The sequence below is a fragment of the Schistocerca serialis genome, chromosome 7 (genome assembly GCF_023864345.2).
Source record: "Schistocerca serialis cubense isolate TAMUIC-IGC-003099 chromosome 7, iqSchSeri2.2, whole genome shotgun sequence".
Taxonomy (NCBI): Eukaryota; Metazoa; Arthropoda; class Insecta; order Orthoptera; family Acrididae; genus Schistocerca; species Schistocerca serialis.
In genome coordinates, this window is record NC_064644.1 from 81,491,421 (window position 1) to 81,513,508 (window position 22,088).

At 41.3% G+C, this 22,088-nt stretch overlaps 1 pseudogene; it reads right to left on the bottom strand.

The window, feature by feature from the left end:
• Positions 1–2,136: 2,136 nt before the first annotated feature.
• On the bottom strand, positions 2,137–2,254 carry LOC126413700 (5S ribosomal RNA; annotated as a pseudogene).
• Between the last annotated feature and the right edge of the window lie 19,834 nt (positions 2,255–22,088).

Genomic DNA, 22,088 nt, shown 5'->3' on the forward strand with positions numbered 1-22,088 from the left:
TGCATTATCCTGCTGACATGTACGGTTTCGCAAGGATCGAATGAAGGGTAGATCCACGGGTCGTAACACATCTGAAATGTAACGTTCACTGTTCAAAGTACCGTCAATGCGAACAAGAGGTGATCGAGAAGTGTAACCAATGGCACCCCATACCATCACGCCGGGTGATATGTCAGAATGGCGATGACGAATACACGCTTCCAATGTGCGTTCATCGCGATGTCGCCAAACACGGATGAGACCATCATGATGCTGTGAACAGAACCTGGCTTCATCCGAAAAAATGACGTTTTGCCATTTGTGCACCCAGTTTCATCGTTGAGTACACCATCGCAGGCGCTCCTGTCTGTGATACAGCGTCAAGGGTAACCGCAGCCATGGTCTCCGGGTTGACACTCCAAGCTGCTGCAAACGTCGTGAACTGTTTGTGCAGATGGTTGTTGTCTTGCAAACATCTCCATCAGTTGACGCAGGGATCGAGATGTGGCTGCACGATCCGTTACAGCCATGCGAATAAGATGCCTGTCATCTCGACTGCTAGTGATACGAGGCCGTTGGGATCCAGCACGGCGTTCCGTATTACCCTGCTGAACCCACCGATTCCATATTCTCCAAACAGTCATTGGTTCTCGACCAACGCGAGCAGTAATGTCGCGATACGATAAACCGCAATCACGATAGGCTACAACCCGACTTTTATCAAAGTCGGAAACGTGATGGTACGCATCTCTCCTCCTTACACGAGGCATCATAACAACGTTTCACCACGCAACGCCGGTCAACTGCTGTTTGTGTATGAGAAATCGGTTGGAAACTTTCCTCATGTCAGCACGTTGTAGGTGTCGCCAGTCTTGTGTGAATGCTCTGAAAAGCTAATCATTTGAATATCGGAGCATCTTCTTCCTGTCGGTTAAATTTCGCGTCTGTAGGACGTCATCTTCGTGGTGTAGCAATTTTAATGGCCAGTAGTGTACTTCAAGGATTTTTAAGTCGAAAAGAAAATACTATATACAGGAACTACAAGCATTTTTCTGAAGGCTTTCGTAGTGACCAGTTTTCTGTACCTAAACGGGTAACGTAACCCGTCCCTGCAACAGGATCCGATGTCTGTTGTTATGATTTGCTGGCTTATTTTCTAGGCGCCTTCAAGCCCATGTATCTGAAAGAATATCAAGCGGCTGCAGCAGATTCTTTCCAATCGGACTTTTGTATTAGGCGAAATATAACAGGACAGACATAGTTTTAAATGATACAACTATATTAACACGCCAACAGTCGCAGAGGGGTAGAAAGATGGACGATAGCTTTGTATGGTTCTGAGCACTATGGGACTTAACATCTATGGTCATCAGTCCCCTAGAACTTAGAACTACTTAAACTTAACTAACCTAAGGACATCACACAACACCCAGTCATCACGAGGCAGAGAAAATCCCTGACCCCGCCGGGAATGGAACCCGGGAACCCGGGCGTGGGAAGCGAGAACGCTACCCCACGACCACGAGCTGCGGACAGTTAGTGTTGCCTCGCGTGTTCCTACATTTCTACGGAATCGAAACTGATCTTCCCTGAGGTCGGCTTCTACCAGTTTTACATTCTTCTGTAAAGAATTCATGTCAGTATTTTGCAAATACGCTGATATTTCTTCCGTCGATATATAGATATGTTTTTCGATGTATTGGGATACGCTAGTGATATTTTTAATTATCGGTATATCGGATTCCCGACATTTTTTGTAATAGCAACAGACCTAGCTCATTCGTACGCCATAGCACATCTGGAGAATGTTGCTCCCGCCCGGGAAGCACTCCAATATCACTGCAGCATCAGCAAAGATTAACCAGGAACCCGTTACAGCACTGCAGCTGAACGTGGTACTGTTGGACGGTACAGAAACCGTGTGCCATTCGCCGACAGCTAGTAGCCTGCCCTCGACTCAATTTGTATCTAAAAGCACTCCGTCATCAAGCCACAAGTGGCCCATCGGGACCATCCGACCGCAGTATCATCCTCAGCTGAGGATGCGGATAGGAGGGGCGTGTGCTCAGCACACCGCTCTCCCGGTCGTTACGATGGTTTTCTTTGACCGGAGCCGCTCCTCAATTGGCATCACGAGGCTGAGTGCACCCCGAAAAAGGGCAACAGCACATGGCGGCCCAGATGGTCACCCATCCAAATGCCTGCCACGCCCGACAGCGCTTAACTTCGGTGATCTCAAGGGAACCGGTGTATCCGCTGCGGCAAGGCCGTTGCAATTTGTATCTAAGCGGATCGTAAACACAATTCTGTCGCTCCAGTCGGAACGTCCACCTCCGATCGCTGCGTATCTGTTACTCCGCACTCCTTAGATAAGGTTTCGAAGAGGTCACCCGATCCCCGTGGTATCTTCGACACGACCGCGGTCGGCTGCAATAGTGTCGACCACCGGCTCAGTATGTCTTAGAATCAGAGAGAAAAGAAACGTGTCACACAACCTGATTAAAAGAAGGGATGTACTAAACGTCAAGGAGTAATCACTTAACAAGGGAGGGAGCATGGGAGTACAATTTTTGGAGAGAGACAAAGACGTTGAAACGTCCCCTTAGAAAAATTATTAATGCTGTGCTTAAACTGTCACACAATATTTTTAGCGCAACGCAATCTGACTTTCAATAATCTCTACAAAAGAATGGCCCTGACTAACAATAACCTATACCTTCCATGAATCACTTACCTCACAAAAAATCTTCGTTACTCGAACTACTGCAATACAGCGAGCGCCACTACTGCCAGCTAAATAAAAGATTCAAACTACTGAAGGCACTAACTACTGATAGGCGTAGTTAGCAAATGAGAGATTTTGATAGAGAACAAACAATGTATTTACCTTAACAGTGTTCAAAAGTCGTAATATATATACCAGTTCATAACATCCAGTCTTACAAATTTACTGTCTCTGATGGACACACGTCCAGATCATCCGCTCTCAAAACTCCGCCATCTCTCCCCACATCCACCACTGCTGGCGGCTACGCGCTGTTCACATCCAACTGACCATCACTACAATAGCAAATATTGCAACAATGCCGACCAGCCTCAGACTGCACACAGCACAGTCAGTGATTTTCATATAGAGCGCTACATGGCGTTACCAACATAAAAACCTAAACAGCCTACTTTTTTCATATAGAGCGCTACATGGCGTTACCTACATAAAAACCTAAACAGCCCACTTACTTGTGAGTATGTGTCCTCGGTGTCTTTCACGATGCCATACATGAATAAAACGTTCTCGGTTTTCAAGCCGCGTCAATTGGAATAAAATCCTCGAGCTTTCGATGATCATCTCCACCGCCGTCGTCAGGAGTTCACTGACTGCCAGGGTTGCTACGGTAGCAGCCCTGGCAGTCAGAACTCCTGACGACGATGGCGGAGATGGTCATAGAAAGCTCAAGGATTTTTTCGGATTGACGCGGCTTGAAAACCGAGAACGTTTTATTCAAAGACGTGACTATACAGCAAGCAGGACCAAACTGACACAGGTTGCAGTAGTTATCCAGTGATTTAGAGACTTACACTGCCGTCTTCTGACTGAAGACCACGTCGGCAACAACAACAGTCTTGCAAGAGAGCGGCCACTCTCCTTGACAGTTATTTAACGACGGCCCCCTCGGTGATCTCGTGGACGAGGGAGCGGCCGCGGATAGTGACGGCGCAGCCAGCGCAGACAGGGAAGGGTTGTGGGGTCCGCCACGCCGCCCTCGTATCTGCCGCCACATCTTAATTGCGTTCCTTTCTCTGTCAGCGCCGCAGCCCGACGTGCAACCCCTCCCCGTCAGCGATAGGATTCCCCCGTGGGAACGGTCAACACCCGCGTGGGCGGCCGTCCGTCCGTGCGGAATGTTGCCTTTCTGGACGCACAAACCATCAAGGAAGTCTCTGTGAAGCACCTACCATAGGCTCTAAAGCACGACTCTGTAAGCTACTCTCGAAACTACGGGTAGCCCTCCCTTAAATAAAATGTGCGACTGAAGTTATTTTACACTGATGCGCCAAAGAAACTGGTTCAGGCAAGTGAATTCAAATACAGAGATATGTAAACAGGCAGATTACGGCGCTGCGGTCGGCAACGCTTATGTAAGACAATAACTCTGTGACGCAGTTGTTAGATCAATTACTGCTGATACAATGCCAGGTTATCATGATTTCAAATGGTTCAAATGGATCTGAGCACTATGGGACTCAACTGCTGAGGTCATTAGTCCCCTAGAACTTAGAACTAGTTAAATCTAACTAACCTAAGGACATCACAAACATCCATGATCGAGGCAGGATTCGAACCTGTGACCGTAGCGGTCTTGCGGTTCCAGACTGCAGCGCCTTTAACCGCACGGCCACTTCGGCCGGCTATCGTGATTTCAGTGAGTTTGAACGTGGTGTTATAGTCGGCGCGCGTGGGATAGGACACAGCATCTCCGAGCTGGCGATGAAGTGGGTATTTTCTCGTACGACCATTTTACGAGTGTACCATGAATATCAGGAATCTGGTAACACATCAAATCTCCGTATCGCTGCGACCGGAAAAAGATCCTGCAAGAACGGGACCAACGACGACTGAAGAGAATCTTTCGACGTGACGGAAGTGCAACCCTTCCGCAAACTGCTGCAGATTTCAGTGCTGCCATCAACAATTGTCAGCGTGCCAACCATTTCGGAACCGAAGGCCTACTCGTGCACTGTTGATGGTTGCACGACACAAAGCTTTACGCCTCGGTTGGGCCCGTCAACACCGACATTGGAATGTTGATGATTGGAAAAACGTTGCCTGGTCGTTTCAAATTGTATCGAGCGGATGGAGGTGTACGGGTATGGAGACAACCTTATGAATCTGTGGACCCTGCATGTCAGCAGGGCACTGTTCAAGCTGATGGAGGCTCTGTAAAGGTGTGGGGCGTGTGCAGTTGGAGTGAATGGGACCCCTGATACGTTTAGATACGACTCTGACAGGCGACAGATAAATAAGCACCCTGTCTGTTCACCAGCATCCATTCGTGTCCGTTGTGCAAATAGCTCAAATGGCTCTGAGCACTATGGTCTTAACGTCTGAGGTCATCAGTCCCCTAGAACTTAGAACTACTTAAACCTAACTAACCTAAGGACATCACACACATCTAAGTCCGAGGCAGGATTCCAACCTGTGACCGTAGCGGTCGGGCGGTTCCAGACTGTAGCGCCTAGAACCGCTCGGCCACTCCGGCCGGCTCCGTTGTGCATTCCGACGGATTTGGGCAATTCCAGCAGAAGTGCTACAGAGTGGCTCGAGGAACACTCTTCTGCGTTTAAACACTTCTGCTGGCCACCAAACTCTCCAGATATGAACATTATTGCCTTGCAACGTGCTGTTCTGTCCAGAAAAGATCTCCATCCCCTTGTACTCTTACGGATTTATAGAGAGCCCAGCAGGATTCAAGGTGTGAGTTCCCTCCAGCACTACTCCAGACATTAGTCGAGTTCATGCCACGTCGTGTTGCGGCGCTTCTGCGTGCACGTGCGGACCCTACACGATATTAGGCAGGTGTACAAGTTCCTTTGGCTCTTCAGTGTAAATGATCTTTTTATGGCCTTCGGACATTATCCACTTAGCTACCCCCTGATATCTGCAGATTGGAAGCAGTTACTATACTAATTAAATTATGATGTAAGTGCCGCATCGGATCACACTTATACCGACATACACACAAAACACCTGCATAGAAACTTAGGTCTAAGAGCAAAAAGAAAATGCAAACAGTACATCATTTTCTCTGCAGTTTTTGTGGGTTGCGGACCGTGTCAAACTATGGAATGATATACCAACGTTACAATCACTGCTATATGCAGCATTCCTCAGACTGACCGTTCCAAGATGTAATCTACCTTTGTCTGACAATAAAGGTCAAATACAAATGGTGGAGATAATTAAATCTGCTCAATGGTATGCAGAGCATAAGTAAAGGTTTTCCGTACAAACGAAACGTGACAAGTACAGTAGCAAAACTGCCTGAGCTTAAATTCCAACACTTAATCACCAAATGACTCTCCCGGAGCTGAAGTCACTTCTGGCCGTCCGGAGTGGCCGAGCGGTTCTAGGCGCTACAGTCTGGTACCGCGCGACTGCTGCGATCGCAGGTTCGAATCCTGCCTCGGGCAAGGATGTGTGTGATGTCCTTAGGTTAGTTAGGTTTAAGTAGTTCTAAGTTCAAGGGGACTGATGACCTCAGAAGTTAAGTCCCATAGTGCTCAGAGCCACATGATTTTTTTGAAGTCACTTCTGACTGACAAAATAGCTATCGCCTTGATTTATTCGATGATTGTACAAGGGCTATTCGGAAAGTAAGGGCCGACAGGTCGCAAAATAGAAACCACAGAGAAAATTCAATGGAGCTTCGCACAGATGTGTTGGGCAGTGTCTCCAGTATGCCTGTCGATCGCGTCACGCCGCTCCTTTCAGTTCTGAGCACACAGGGAGCACGTAAAAACGCCCACAACAGTGAGGACGCTCCTGCAGCTTTTTCGATGGGAAGTGTCTGATCACGCACCATATAGCTTGGACTTGGCTCCCTCTGATGTTCACCTCTACTCACATGAACGCTGGCTATGAAGACGACATTTTGGCACAGACAACTAACTGCAGACCAGCGCAGAGGAGTAGCCAAAAGAGTAGGTGCCTGCCTTCTATCAAGAAGGTATTGGAAAGTTGGTACAACGCTACGCCAGATGTCTAAGTCGGAGCGCCGACTGTGTAGAGAAGCAGCTGGAACGTGTAGCAAAGTGTTTCAGGTAAAACATTTTTGATTTTCGCAGTGGTTTCCATTTCGCAACCGATCGGACCTTACTTTCCGAATAGTCCTCGCATCAGGTCGCTGTTGTTTCAGAACGTACCATTGTTCGATAAGCAGGTTGACCATAAAAAGTGTTAACTTAAATTCCACTTCAAATACCGGTATTAATACTAATCCGGACTTCGAGGTGGCAGATGCGCGCTCTAACTGAAATGAAATGTTTAAAGAGCGAAACACGGTACACGATCGTCCTGTTGGCTTTTGAACATCTTTGCTAGAAATAGAAAATATCCAACATAAAAAGTATGCGTTCAATCAGTAGGATACCGCAATAATTGTAGACACGTTTGCAGTCAATCAGTTAATTATACAGTGAGAATGCAATTACGGGACAACCAAACACATACCGACGTCCATGTCATCCTATATTACAAGCGAAAGTTAGTAAAACGTGTAGCTACTTCCCCCAAAAGATTCTACTGTCTCTTTTTTGACAATTGATTGTGGCCTGTTGGATATCGATATAGTTATCAATAATTAATTACATAGGGTATCATACATTTGCAAGAATACACTTTGTCATGATAGTAAGAGTACAATTTAAGAAAAGAAGGAAATATTACATCGCTTTATTTTACATGGTTTAACAAATGGTTCAAATGGCTCTGAGCACTATGGGACTTAACATCTTAGGTCATCAGTCCCCTAGAACTTAGAACTATTTAAACCTAACTATCCTAAGGACATCACACACATCCATGCCCGAGGCAGGATTCGAACCTGCGACCGTAGCAGTCCTGCGGTTCCGGACTGCAGCGCCTAGAACCGCACGGCCACCGCGGCCGGCCATGGTTTAACACCCTGACGAAAGGCACTCGCTATAGTGGCTGAAATGTTGGAACATTACTGTACAACTTGATGCGGTCTGTAATCCAGGGCACTATTATGCAAATAGATTCTGGTCGCAAAAAACGACGCTCTTGTAATCTCATTCGCCAAGTGGCTAAAGAGGTATCACTACGTCCAACGAAGTTTTCGCATTAGTGGGTAACTGTTCTCCATTGGACGCTATACAAAACTAGTTGTTCCTAGTAATCGCAAAGGGTAGTCGACGGTCGTGTGGTTGACGACCACCTCGGTGCCACTCTCGGGCGGTGATGATTCACTCCACTGTATTCGATGAAGGTGCTGCTAAGCTTTCCGTTACTGAAAAGGAGGAGAAACACTATTACGAGTAAGATACTGTGACATTCATCAAGCCGGCCAGTGGGGCCGAGCGGTTCTAGGCGCTACAGTCTGGAACCGCGCGACCGCTACGGTCGCAGGTTCGAATCCTGCCTCGGGCATGGATGTGTGTGATGTCCTTAGGTTAGTTAGGTTTAAGTAGTTCTAAGTTCTAGGGGACTGATGACCACAGTAGTTAAGTCCCATAGTGCTCAGAGCCATTTGAACATTCATCAAAATTTTACCCCAGTCGTGATGGTATCCAAGGGATTATTTCCGAAGAGATCAGTTTGTTCAAATGATTTGCAGTTTCGAAAAAAAAAGGAAAAAAGAAAAGCAAATAAGAAAAGGACAAATAGGTAAGAACCCGAACTTATTACGGCAGTGTTTGTGCTTTTTTTATCAGAGCCGCGTGTCGGTTATTTATCCAGTTTCTTGCTTTTATTTTATTGTGATATTCAGCGAGTTCTACATTACGTTTATGTCAGCATTGTCTGCTTTTTACAGGCGTTGTAATGGGTTTCTGGGATGCTAAGGTTGAAGGACGCGAGAGCGAGAGAGCGCGGGAAAAGGAAGCAGTAAATTTAATGACGGGAGTGTAAAGAGTGATAAAACCATGAAGTTTATATCGTCGACATTAATTAGCACTGTCGTGATTGGGGACAAGTTTACTGTTATTGTGGTATTTATTTACTCGAGTCAGGAACATACACGTAGTGTTCCATACATTTACAATTTCAGGTAAGGAAATAAAAATGAATTTATATATATACACACACACACACTGTAACCTCCCCACCGAAATTTTTATAAGAAAAGACAATACCCAATAGAAATGGGGAGCCAGTGTAACCTCCCTACAAAAATTTTAAAAGAAAAAGGACGATACTAATTAGAAATGCTAATGGACATTGCTCTATGCGTAACCTCGCCCACAATGAGAGGTATTGAAAATGGCAACAAAAATGTGAAATACGCAATCTGACTCAAATATAAATCCTTAACAAAATTTAAAGTCCATTCAGTGATAAGGAAATTCAATTAAACCGAAATATCGGTCTTTGGCCCTGTGTAAAACAATCAGAATTAAAGTCTTACCTCAGAATAAATAGATGTCACATATCTGCTCTTGTTACTGCGCACCGCTCGGAGGAACTGCATTGCAAATAATAATATTCTCCTTTTTTTTTTTTTTTTGATTCTAGTGAAATTTTTTCTTCAAAAGAAGTGGAATGAAATGGGAAGTGCAACGAGATCTTTAGTTCAAAAAAAATTAAACTTTTGAAAAAATGCTTTTGAAATAAAAAATTATTATTGGGAGACTTGTTGGAGAATAATTACAATAAATAAAATTTTTCATTATCTAATGATTATATTAATTAACAGTATACCTTATTCCTCATCTTGACCATTGTTGCCGACCGCCTACATCACACAACCGCACTGGGCTGCTACTTAGCGACAACTAACTCGCAAAGACTACTACTGAACTGGCCTACAGCTACTAACAGACTGAGTACTGCTCTCAACTAGACAGAGCTACAGACTCGCAACGACTACTGACTGACTGAGAACCGCTCGCAACACTCGCGCGGTCAAGCGCATACTCTCTGGTCACAGATGCTACAATGCCTCGCCATCGCTGCTGCGTTACATACGTGTTTCATAACCCTCCACTCGGGGGGAAAAAATTTGGCAGCGATGGTGAGTCATTTGGACTTGCCAAGCGCGGCAAAATTTTTCTCTAAGTAACAAAATCCTACAACTTACAGAATATTTAAATGTTGTGCACACGCACTAAGTACAAAATATATCAGACAAGGACAAAATGTGAATACTAAACATAGTAGCAAATCAGAAAAAAGTATATACAAACTTTTTGACAGATAAAGTGCACAGGCACTGAAAAAATTCTTTAGCATATGCAGAACAAATAAACAGACTGGCAAGAATAATTAGATGTAGTACATAAAGTAAATGTTGTGCACACGCACTAAGTACAAAATATATCAGACAAAGACAAAATGTGAGTACAAAACATAGTAGCAAATCAGAAAAGTATATACAAATTATTTGACAGATAAAGTGCACAGGCACTGAAAAAATTCTTTAGCATATTCAGAACAAATAAACAGACTGGCAAGAAATCAGACAAAGACAAAATGTGAGTATAAAACATAGTAGCAAATCAGAAAAGTATATACAAATTTTGACAGATATCTTTAGCATATTCAGAACAAATAAACATAATGGCAAAAAAATTCATGTCCAAAGTGCACATGCACTGAAAAATGTCTTTAGTATTTTCACAACAAATAAACATAATGGCAAACATCATGTCGACCAGTGACATAAGTGTACTCACACTGGAGTTTAGCGAATCGAAAAATGTATAACCTATGAACATAAATGATGTTACCAAAAAAAAATTTTTTCTTTATGTGACAAGAATCAGGATAGGAAAGGGAAGGATTGCATCATGGTTGTAGCACTTTAGATTGCACACAGCTGCTCTGAAAGTCCATATCTTTCCACAGTAGTACAACACCAAGTGACACAACTTGAAGTTCTTTTCCCATCAGAATTTATCAGTGTAGCCAAGACACTGAACTGTCGTAGTAATGTTCCATGTTTTCATTTTGGCAGTACATTAGGTACACCAAACAGTGGGACCATAATAATGTCTTCATCACTCATGGTGGTGGACAGCATGTCGTGTCAACACCACACTCTTACAAGGCACACCAACGTAGAATTAGTGCAAAACCAAATATAGTGCTCCATGATCACTGGGATAAACAGGACAAGTGGACATTGCAGTAAGTCAGGGTAGTCAGCTTATGAGGTGAAGGACATCAAGTCACATAATATTGACAATTACAGTCTTCATTGATAGTTCGCGGCATTCATAGCCCAGTTATTGAACATTTCTGTACCAAGTATGTAGTATTACAGAAAAATGTTCATTAATTGTTTTATACAGAATCAGTAGCCTTCTTTTCCTGGTTACAAAGCATTATGAAATAATCGCATTCTTTTCAGTTACAGAGTATAATCAAGAATCATTAACCTTCTCCTAATTACAGTTAATTAATCATTTGTCATTAATTAATCATTTGTCTAATTACAGTTAATTAATCATTTGTATAATTACAGTTAATTAATCATTTGTCGTTAATTAATCATTTGTCTAATTACAGTTAATTAATTAATCATTTGTCGTTAATTAATCATTTGTCTAATTACAGTTAATTAATTAATCATTTGTCATTTCAATATACTAAGAATTATTAGCCTTAATTAATTACAAAGCATTATTAAACAGTACCATAGTTAATTAATTATGTGTCATTCCAATCTATTAAGAATCATTAGTCTTTTCCTAATTACAAAGCATTATGAAACAGTCACATTCATTTCCAAATACAAAGTATGAACATTGAAAACAAGAGTTAATTAATGGCATAATTAATAACAATTTCGTTGATTGACATTAATTATTGGCACTCAGTGGCCATCAAGTATTGAATAGAATAAAACATAGTTCATCATTCAGTATTATTCAGATCATTACAAAGTCATTATTAAAAATCAGTTAATTACAGTCAAATCATTAGTAATCACAGGCATTACAATAAACAGTGGCAGTTATTAGCTAGTGACAAAGCATTATTTTGAATATAGTCTCATTAAGAGGTCATTACTCGAGTGACATGCTATTCAGAGTTGATCAGTGTTATTCAGAATTATCATAAACTAGTGACATTATGTGGGACTGGTAATACATTTTTTTTTTTTTTTTGGTAGCAATGCATTGCGTTGGGATCGATAATTAATTGCTGAGGCATAATACTTTTTGCTTTTGACCTATTGCTGCAAATGAGGATAGGTAACGTCATTCGTCATGAGTCAGCTGTAGCAAGATTATGTAACAAGGCAGTACATGTGATCACATTTATAAATGATAAACACAAATGGGTAAAAAAAAAATATAAAAATGCAAGTACTAGAACAGGTATAATAAGTAACAGGTTTAGTAAGTGTCATGAAAAACTTCTCCTGGAAAAAATACAAAAACGGATTATTGACCTGAAAGAAGAAACGCACACTATGCTGAAAAGTAGTGAACTTCGAATTAACAAGTAGTGAAATGTGTATAAAATGTGTTCCATAGCTGTCCTTTCCAAAACTTTCCGTCATCCTATTATGCAATGTAACACCTGCTGTCAAAGCAAACTGCAACAAATACTTAAATAACTACGTAGCATAAATACATTACTTCAACATTATCCTCATCTGTAAAGAAAAAAAACTTCATTATCCATCACTTCATTATCCATATTATCATAACTTCATTATTATCACCACCTGTAAAGAAAAACTTCATTATTCATAATACCATTTCCTTCATCATTATTCATCAGTATTCACTATCATCTGCAAAAAAAATCACTTCATTACTCATTATACAACTATTCCTTATCTCTAGCATATTTCATCACTAAAACTAAGACGTGTAGTTCTCTCTGACAGCCTGCATCAATCACCTTGTATTCTGAAAGAAAAAATTAGTTAAGACTGCTATTCTGTGATGAGTATAGTATAGTCTTGTTAATGCTTGTTAATCCTGATCCCTTTACTCTTCCTCATAAAGTTATTGCATCTCCTTTCGTTTATTCCGTAGGTGAAATTCCCATTTATGTTAAATTTATTTCTTAGAATCATCATTCCTTTCTGAAATTGATGAACAAAGATTAATGTCTTGCATTTAAATCCTATACCCACTAAATAATGACTGGTTTATGGAGACACAATTAACCATACAGCATAACATGACAGAAAACGTAATATGTCAAAAACATTGACAGTGTTCAGATGCAAAAAATGTACACAGAATAATACAATGCAGTAGCAAAAAAAATGTGAAACAGTCACGATGTTGAGATGTCATAAGGCAAAAAAAAAATGTCAAAGTCGACTGGTGTGTGTTATATCTTAACTATTTCATAGTGCATACAAACAAAACTGGAGTACAGTCATATACACAAAAAAATGAAAAATGTGCACGGTCTGATGTGTAACGACAAGAAAAGCGACCTGCTAACCTTACCTTGCCGGGCACTTGCCAAGAAAAAAATACGATAATCATCAATAAGTAGTCACATAAATATAATTGCAGAAATAGTCGTAAATGTGTAAATTCATCTGGAAAAATATGCATGGTCTGATGTGTAACGACAAGAAAAGCGACCTGCTAACCTTACCTTGCCGGGCACTTGCCAAGAAAAAAATACGATAATCATCAATATGTAGTCAGGTGAATTAATTGCATTAGTAAATGGCGTCATAGTGTGTTGAATCATACAGTGGTTTCACTCAATAAACGGTTTAATGTTTGAGATATGGTGATTGCCTTTCGATTTTCTGGTTCTCAAAGTTTCGACGTGTACAACATTGGGGTGAGGGATACTGCGAATCCGATACGGACCTGCGTATAGAAGTTCAAATTTACTGCACTTACCTTTTAATTTGCTGGATAAATAGTGTGTACGTACTAATATCTTCTGTCCAACGTGAAAGTCGCGGCGTGTACAAACCTGTTTTTGCTGTCTTCTCCGGCGCTCTGCGGCACGTTTGATGTTGTTCAGCGCAATGTCAATTATTTCGTGGTGTCGTAGGCGACGATTTTTGGGGAAGTCTATTAATTCTTTAATTTTGTTCGGTGGTTCAACGTTTTTCAGTATAACAGTCGGAGATAGCATAGTGGATTCATTTGGAATGGAATTAATTACATCTTGGAATGAGAGTATGTGTGTATCCCAATCAATATGTCTTTTGTGGCAGTATATTCTGCACAGCTTACCAATTTCCTTCATTAATCTTTCACAAGGGTTCGAAGAAGCGTGGTACTTGGATATATAAATCGGAGAAATGTTTCTGGCTCGTAACATGCGTGTCCATACACTACTACGAAATTGAGATCCATTATCAGAAATTACTTTCATTACATGCCCTACATGAAATAGAAAATGTTTTACAAATGCTTTCGAAACAGTTTTAGCAGTAGCTTTGCGTAACGGAGTGAAAGTAACAAATTTTGAAGTGAGCTCAACAGCGACAAAAATGTAGCAAAAACCTCTGTTAGTTCTCGGAATCGGACCAAAAATATCTACTGCGGCCATGTGTCTTAATTTCACAGGTATAATGGGATATAAAGGAGGAATATGTGAAGTGGTGTCTGATTTAGCTTTCTGGCAAATTTTACAAGACGCTAGAACTCGTCGTATACGTTTTTCCATGTTGGTAAAATAACAGTTCTGTCTCAGTATAAGAAAACATTTTCGTGCTCCGTAATGTGCGTAACTTAAATGAGTGTACCAAATTAGTTTGTTAACCAGTTCGTCAGGAATGCATAATAGCCAAATGTTGCTGTCAGGATGAGAGCGGCGAAACAGAATGTCATTGCGTACAGTGTAGTGGTTTCTAATCGTAACATTTTTCCTATCTTGCCAAAGCTGTTTAATTTCTTTCCACACATTGTCTTTGTTTTGTTCTTGTGCTATGTCCTGTAATGACGATGAAATAAAATTTTCAAATGCAACTTGCTGAATGTACATGACACTGAAATTTGCTTTGCAGAAGTTGGTTGCTACGTCTTGCTGATTGTTACTGAGAGAACGCGATAGTGCGTCTGCTATAACATTTTGTGTACCGGGAATGTGAACTATTGTAAAATTAAATTCCTGTAAATAAAGTTTCCATCTACTTAATCTGTCGTGAGTAAATTTAGCTGAAAGTAAAAATTGTATTGCTCTATGGTCAGTGTAAACGGTGGTATGTCTGCCGTAAAGAAAGTGCCTAAATCTCGTGAAAGCCCATACAACACATAATGTTTCAAGTTCTGTGACGGAATAATTTCGTTCAGCAGGTGACAAAATGCGACTTGCAAATGCGATGTTTTTAATTACTGTAGAACCATCTTCTTCTATTTCCTGGAAAATGTGTACGCCTAAAGCGGTGTTAGAGCTGTCAGTGGCAATGGAAAAATTTCTGGTGAGATCTGGGTGCGATAAAAGTAGAGCATTCAATAAAGCATGTTTCAAATAACATTCTCGTGAACAAAATTCTGCGTGTCAAAAGTAATGTTTGCGTTACTGTAGTATGCAATCTGTGCTGTATCTGGTTAAATTCTGTCGTACGTGCTATTATTTACGGGCGAATGTTGTGGCATATCCACTACATGACCTGTTCTGTTATTTCTTACTGACGTGTTACGCTATGGATGACACCTATTGTCTGTTCCATTCATGATTATTTGTTGTTGCTGATGTTGTTGCTGCTCATAAGATCGACTGTTATTAAATGTACGCTGAAAATTGTGCTCATCATTCTTTTTACGTCTGTCCTAATAATCATTCCTATACGGTGTATTGCGATAGGAATTGAAATAGAGTGTTGTCTGTACGTAGTTATTTCTTTGCTGCCATGCGTTACTATTTGTTGGCGCTGAGACTATACATGCACGCGGCGAAACATTAAAGTTTGGTTAACCTTGTAGACTGCATTGTTGGTTAGGTATGCTAAGCGGTTGACTTTCATGCTATTGTAGTGAAAAAACATCTATTGTTACAAAAATATGGTTCCTATTGCTGATAATTTTACACATACTGATGATTACGATTTTATCTGTAATTAAAATTACGGCGGTAGTTGTCATTACGGGAGTGCCTACTGAAAATTGTCACATTCGGTAAAATATTTCTCATATCCGGTTTTCGTTACTTGTTTCTTAATGCTAGGTAGAGCAATAGTTAAAGAGCAGTTTGGATAGATATAAAGGATAGTAGAAGAGAAGGCAGCAGTGCAGAAAACTAAAGATGAAATAGCACTACTACAGCTCGGGGCCCTATGCTCGCTACGGCACATATTCATTAAAGCGTAATGAATCCCCTGAGGTCTTTTACGCACTGGAAATAAATTTTAACTTTTGCGTTGCAGGCAATGGCGGTAAAATTCCAAAACCAAATTGTTGTAACCATGTTAATTCAAGTTTCCTCATTACAGGCAATGCTGATGAAAATGCAATAGCAAATTGTCGCATCTGGTTCAAAGCTAGTTTCTGCATTACAGGTAATAGCGGTGAAAGTACAAAAATAAATTGTCGTATACAGCTCAAAGCGTGTACCTGTACGCTGTCATTATTAAGTTCTTTACATTTTCTGGCGGATAAAAATTGCTCGTAATCTACGTTCTCGTCATTGAATTTGAAAACACGTTCGGGTTTGTGAGTGAATCTGTTCGTCTGTGTCATTTCGGATTTCAAGTTGCATAGCTTTTCAGATTTTAAGTCGCGTGGCTTTTCGGATTTTAATTCTCGTAGTCTCTGTAAATTGCTCACATTATACGCGCTGCGTAAGTCTGACAAATGTTCGCAAATTGGCGGATTCTGTGACGTGTTGGTGACTGAAATAATCTCGTCTTTATGTGATTCTGTTGTGTCTACAAGTGTGCTACTTAATTCTTGTGCAACAGTGCCAACTTCTTCATTACTGTTATTAGCACAAGTCTTAGTATCTACACGTAAATGTACTTTATTGTCCCGACATTGCACGGTAACAGCTGTAATCTGCTCACTAACTTGTTTGTTCTGTTCTTTAAGATCGTCTTGTTTTTCGTTTGTGAGTTCGAAACTTTTATCAATTGTTTCGCTAAGTTGTTTGTAATGGTTGTCGAAACTTTCACTCTGTTGTCCGATCCGTTCAATAAGTTTGTCTAGTTTCTTGTTCTGTTCACTAAATAGTTGTTTGAAATTTGCAGTAAGGTCGTTCTTAAACTGTAGCATTATTGCCATAAATTGATTCACATCACAAGTAGCAGTTGCATTCTCAGTGCTCTGTGATGGAGTACATGCAATTGTCACGTTCTGTGTGACCATTTGGTCATTCCGTAACTTACAAAAAGGATTATCAGTCGGACCTACACTGTCACTCACTATTTCGGAATTAAATAAATCCGTCGTACTTTGTGTATCCTGTTCATTTTCATTAGACAAATTTGTCTGTACATTACTTGGATTTTCTGAATCGGGTGTGTTAAGCTCGGCAGCGCTCATTACTATAGAGCGTTCCGCGTCATCAATTGTCGTCAAGTTAATAGACGAGACAATTGAGTTCGTTTGTTCATCATTAAGGTGAAAGTCATCATTAGTGGTTGGAATGCACTGATTGTTAGTGGACGCAGGATTGTCATCATTACGTTGCGTATCACAATTACTATCGATAAAGTTGTTTGAGTCGGTAATTTCATTCATAATACCTCGCGATACACTATTCACAGTCTTTCGCGGCATTTTTACAAAAGTCAAAATTTTTCACAAAATAAATCACCACAATGCAAAAGCAACACACAAATACAACAGAGCAACAAATTGCCGTTGACCTGTAGAAAGAAAGTCACAATATTATTAAAAGCGTTGCGCTAAATCCTAATTATATCTAAGCAAATAAGAGCAGATATCTGACTGTTGCTCAAAAGACTCTCAACGAAATATGATCCTGGACTGGGTGTCGCCAAGTGTAACCTCCCCACCGTAATTTTTATAAGAAATATAATGGACAATAGTTAATAGAAATGCGGAGCCAGTGTAACCTCCCTACAAAAATTTTAAAAGAAAAAGGACGATACTAATTAGAAATGCTAATGGACATTGCTCTATGCGTAACCTCGCCCACAATGAGAGGTATTGAAAATGGCAACAAAAATGTGAAATACGCAATCTGACTCAAATATAAATCCTTAACAAAATTTAAAGTCCATTCAGTGATAAGGAAATTCAATTAAACCGAAATATCGGTCTTTGGCCCTGTGTAAAACAATCAGAATTAAAGTCTTACCTCAGAATAAATAGATGTCACATATCTGCTCTTGTTACTGCGCACCGCTCGGAGGAACTGCATTGCAAATAATAATATTCTCCTTTTTTTTTTTTTTTTGATTCTAGTGAAATTTTTTCTTCAAAAGAAGTGGAATGAAATGGGAAGTGCAACGAGATCTTTAGTTCAAAAAAAATTAAACTTTTGAAAAAATGCTTTTGAAATAAAAAATTATTATTGGGAGACTTGTTGGAGAATAATTACAATAAATAAAATTTTTCATTATCTAATGATTATATTAATTAACAGTATACCTTATTCCTCATCTTGACCATTGTTGCCGACCGCCTACATCACACAACCGCACTGGGCTGCTACTTAGCGACAACTAACTCGCAAAGACTACTACTGAACTGGCCTACAGCTACTAACAGACTGAGTACTGCTCTCAACTAGACAGAGCTACAGACTCGCAACGACTACTGACTGACTGAGAACCGCTCGCAACACTCGCGCGGTCAAGCGCATACTCTCTGGTCACAGATGCTACAATGCCTCGCCATCGCTGCTGCGTTACATACGTGTTTCAACACATCAAACTGAATTCAGTCTTTGCCTAGAAATGAGCCACTGCTACCGCATTTTCTTTTGCCCTAAACAGCTCCTCCTCTTTAGAAGAAATAGGGAAACATAAACACTGATACTTACATTCGTCCGTATCTCTCCACACTCACACAGTGTTGGGCGGCTGGTAACCTGAGATCCAGCTGAAGTTCTATCCGGCTGGTAAGCATTTTCCTGACTACACACCTGCTTACAAATTTATTTTGGCTTCCCACAGATTTTCTTCTGGCTTTCTTGGCTAATGTATCAAGTACAGATGTTAACTGTAAAATGACCTTTCCACACACCAACCTAGATCTTGCTGGAGTATATCCATGCAGTTATACATGAATCATTTAAGAGATGTTCTTATTAATGTTAATAGAGTTGGTCGGTAGGAAAGACATTATGAACAATTTAGCAGACAATATTAGCATAACATTCGTGCACGATTTTCATTCTTAATAGTACGATAACATGAGTAACCAAAGCTAATAACTGCAATGAAACGGAGTGGCAATTTCAGACAGAGACAGCGGTGACGTGTGTTAAAAAAATTATAACACACTTATCGTAACCGACGTAGTTTATTGTGAAGTTAATTACCAGCAGTCTTTTTAAAAATGGACGTAAGTGAAGGAGAACGGACAAGTGCGTCTCGCTTCTTGGCACATGATGACGTACATATCAAGAAATTCTCCCTCGTCTGTATGGTATCTACCAAGTTCGCTGAATACCACTTTGAAGGTTAATAAAGTGCTATAAATATTTTCGAAATCACTGCTTAGCGCTTTAGTAAGGACGTGCAACACACGATCTCAAAATCGTGACATATCAAGTCTATTGTGGGAGCTATTTTTCGCAGCAACTGTACATAAATTATGCTAGTTAGCAAGGAAACGCCTTTTAGCATGCTATGAATTAATTATGGTTTTTATTTATTCACCTGGACGCGTTGACCTGTGAGTATTTTCTCAACTACGAGAGAAAAAGACATGAAATTATCAAGTATAAATAATGAAAGACATCTGCTAACATCATATATGCGAAACGAAGTTAGAAAAGAAACGTCTGTTAATGGCAGAGTGAATACGACAAGCAACTCAACAATTTATTTCACAGTCGGCAAACATCTCATTAGGTGATCACAAATCCCATTCCTCTCTTTGTTTTAGATATTTATAAGTCTATCTCACATTTTTATGCACACAAGTTCAAGCTGTAATGTGCAATAATCCGCCTGGAACATGTATATTCTCAAATTTACGATCTTATCCTTTTTTCGATCTTATTTGTAATGTTATAAACTCCGACTGTATAGTAGTGTATGTCTTGCTAACACAATTAACCCCTGTGATTAAAAAACTGATTTCATAAAACTACTGTACTACAGAAGTATATATTTTTGTTTATGTAAATGTATGTTATCATAATTGTTCTATTGTGCTGTTGTGTGAATTTCATATTCTGCTAATTATTTTCGATTTAATGTTCTATGTTTCGATCTTAGTATGATTATATCTTTACTGATGCAGTTTGGAGCGATGCTGGGTACGGTTTGCTTGTATGTGGTCTGGAGGGAAGGAAGGAAGGATAGGTATAAGGTTTTTCTGGAGCTATATACAAATGGAATGTATTTCACTGAGTGAACATTGTAAATTGATGGCAGCAAGACATCTAGGACTATTAAAAATGAAAATTACATACAAATCAGTTTGTTGTCTATATTATACAAAGAAACACGTCAACCTATGAGGTTTACAGACCTACGAGAGAAGGTGGGTTCAAGACAGAAGAAATTCAAGCAACGGATTGAAGGAGATCCTCAAAAACCAGATGAGTAATTTTTCTTTAAAACTACCACTAGACCCGGCCAATAATATTTAATTACTCCATGAACATTTATTGCAATTAACGATCATCCAATGTGAGTAACAAAGGAGTTCGTTAAAACGCACGCGGCCGCACACCCACCCACCCACACACACACACACTCAAAACAAGTAACAACAGAAAATGAGGAAAGTTGGCTTCAGTTATCGAAAGAAAAGACACACTCGACACCGAAAACGGAAATTGAATTTCTGTTACTTTATGAAATTACACTGTCTCTACAAGAAAAAGTGCGACTTTCAACATGAAGAAAAACTTCTTGATCTTCAAGTAATGAATTAGACTTTACTGTAAGTACTTTTTCATTTTATTATGAAATATTTAAGTGAACTCTTTAAAAGTAAAAACGAATATTATGTAAGGTGCCGCTTCCTGCCAACAATATCGAAAGTTTCTTTCCCAGAGGAAGTTAGCAGACACTAGCCATGCTATAGAAATCACTTGCCTTTGAAGACATCATGGTCGGCTCACATCGCAACCCACGTAGCAAAGTTAGGGAATCACCAGCCCATTATCTCCAGGCTGGAGAACAGCACCCGCCCATGGAAACCGGAAGACCGGCGCCTGCGTTTACGGTAGTGACTACAGTAGCCGGCGGCCGCAGCCGGGAAAATGTAAATCTCGAGCTTAGTCTTTCCCTACCCGTCGCTTCCTTTTCCACTCTCAGATAAGCATTTTCTTACCTCCAAGGAAATTCTCCGGTCACAATAGAATGTGACATCGCTGGACGTCTCGTAATGTTGCAGATGTTTCTGCCGAAACTTTCTACACTCCTGGAAATGGAAAAAAGAACACATTGACACCGGTGTGTCAGACCCACCATACTTGCTCCGGACACTGCGAGAGGGCTGTACAAGCAATGATCACACGCACGGCACAGCGGACACACCAGGAACCGCGGTGTTGGCCGTCGAATGGCGCTAGCTGCGCAGCATTTGTGCACCGCCGCCGTCAGTGTCAGCCAGTTTGCCGTGGCATACGGAGCTCCATCGCAGTCTTTAGCACTGGTAGCATGCCGCGACAGCGTGGACGTGAACCGTATGTGCAGTTGACGGACTTTGAGCGAGGGCGTATAGTGGGCATGCGGGAGGCCGGGTGGACGTACCGCCGAATTGCTCAACACGTGGGGCGTGAGGTCTCCACAGTACATCGATGTTGTCGCCAGTGGTCGGCGGAAGGTGCACGTGCCCGTCGACCTGGGACCGGACGGCAGCGACGCACGGATGCACGCCAAGACCGTAGGATCCTACGCAGTGCCGTAGGGGACCGCACCGCCACTTCCCAGCAAATTAGGGACACTGTTGCTCCTGGGGTATCGGCGAGGACCATTCGCAACCGTCTCCATGAAGCTGGGCTACGGTCCCGCACACCGTTAGGCTGTCTTCCGCTCACGCCCCAACATCGTGCAGCCCGCCTCCAGTGGTGTCGCGACAGGCGTGAATGGAGGGACGAATGGAGACGTGTCGTCTTCAGCGATGAGAGTCGCTTCTGCCTTGGTGCCAATGATGGTCGTATGCGTGTTTGGCGACGTGCAGGTGAGCGCCACAATCAGGACTGCATACGACTGAGGCACACAGGGCCAACACCCGGCATCATGGTGTGGGGAGCGATCTCCTACCCTGGCCGTACACCACTGGTGATCGTCGAGGGGACACTGAATAGTGCACGGTACATCCAAACCGTCATCGAACCCATC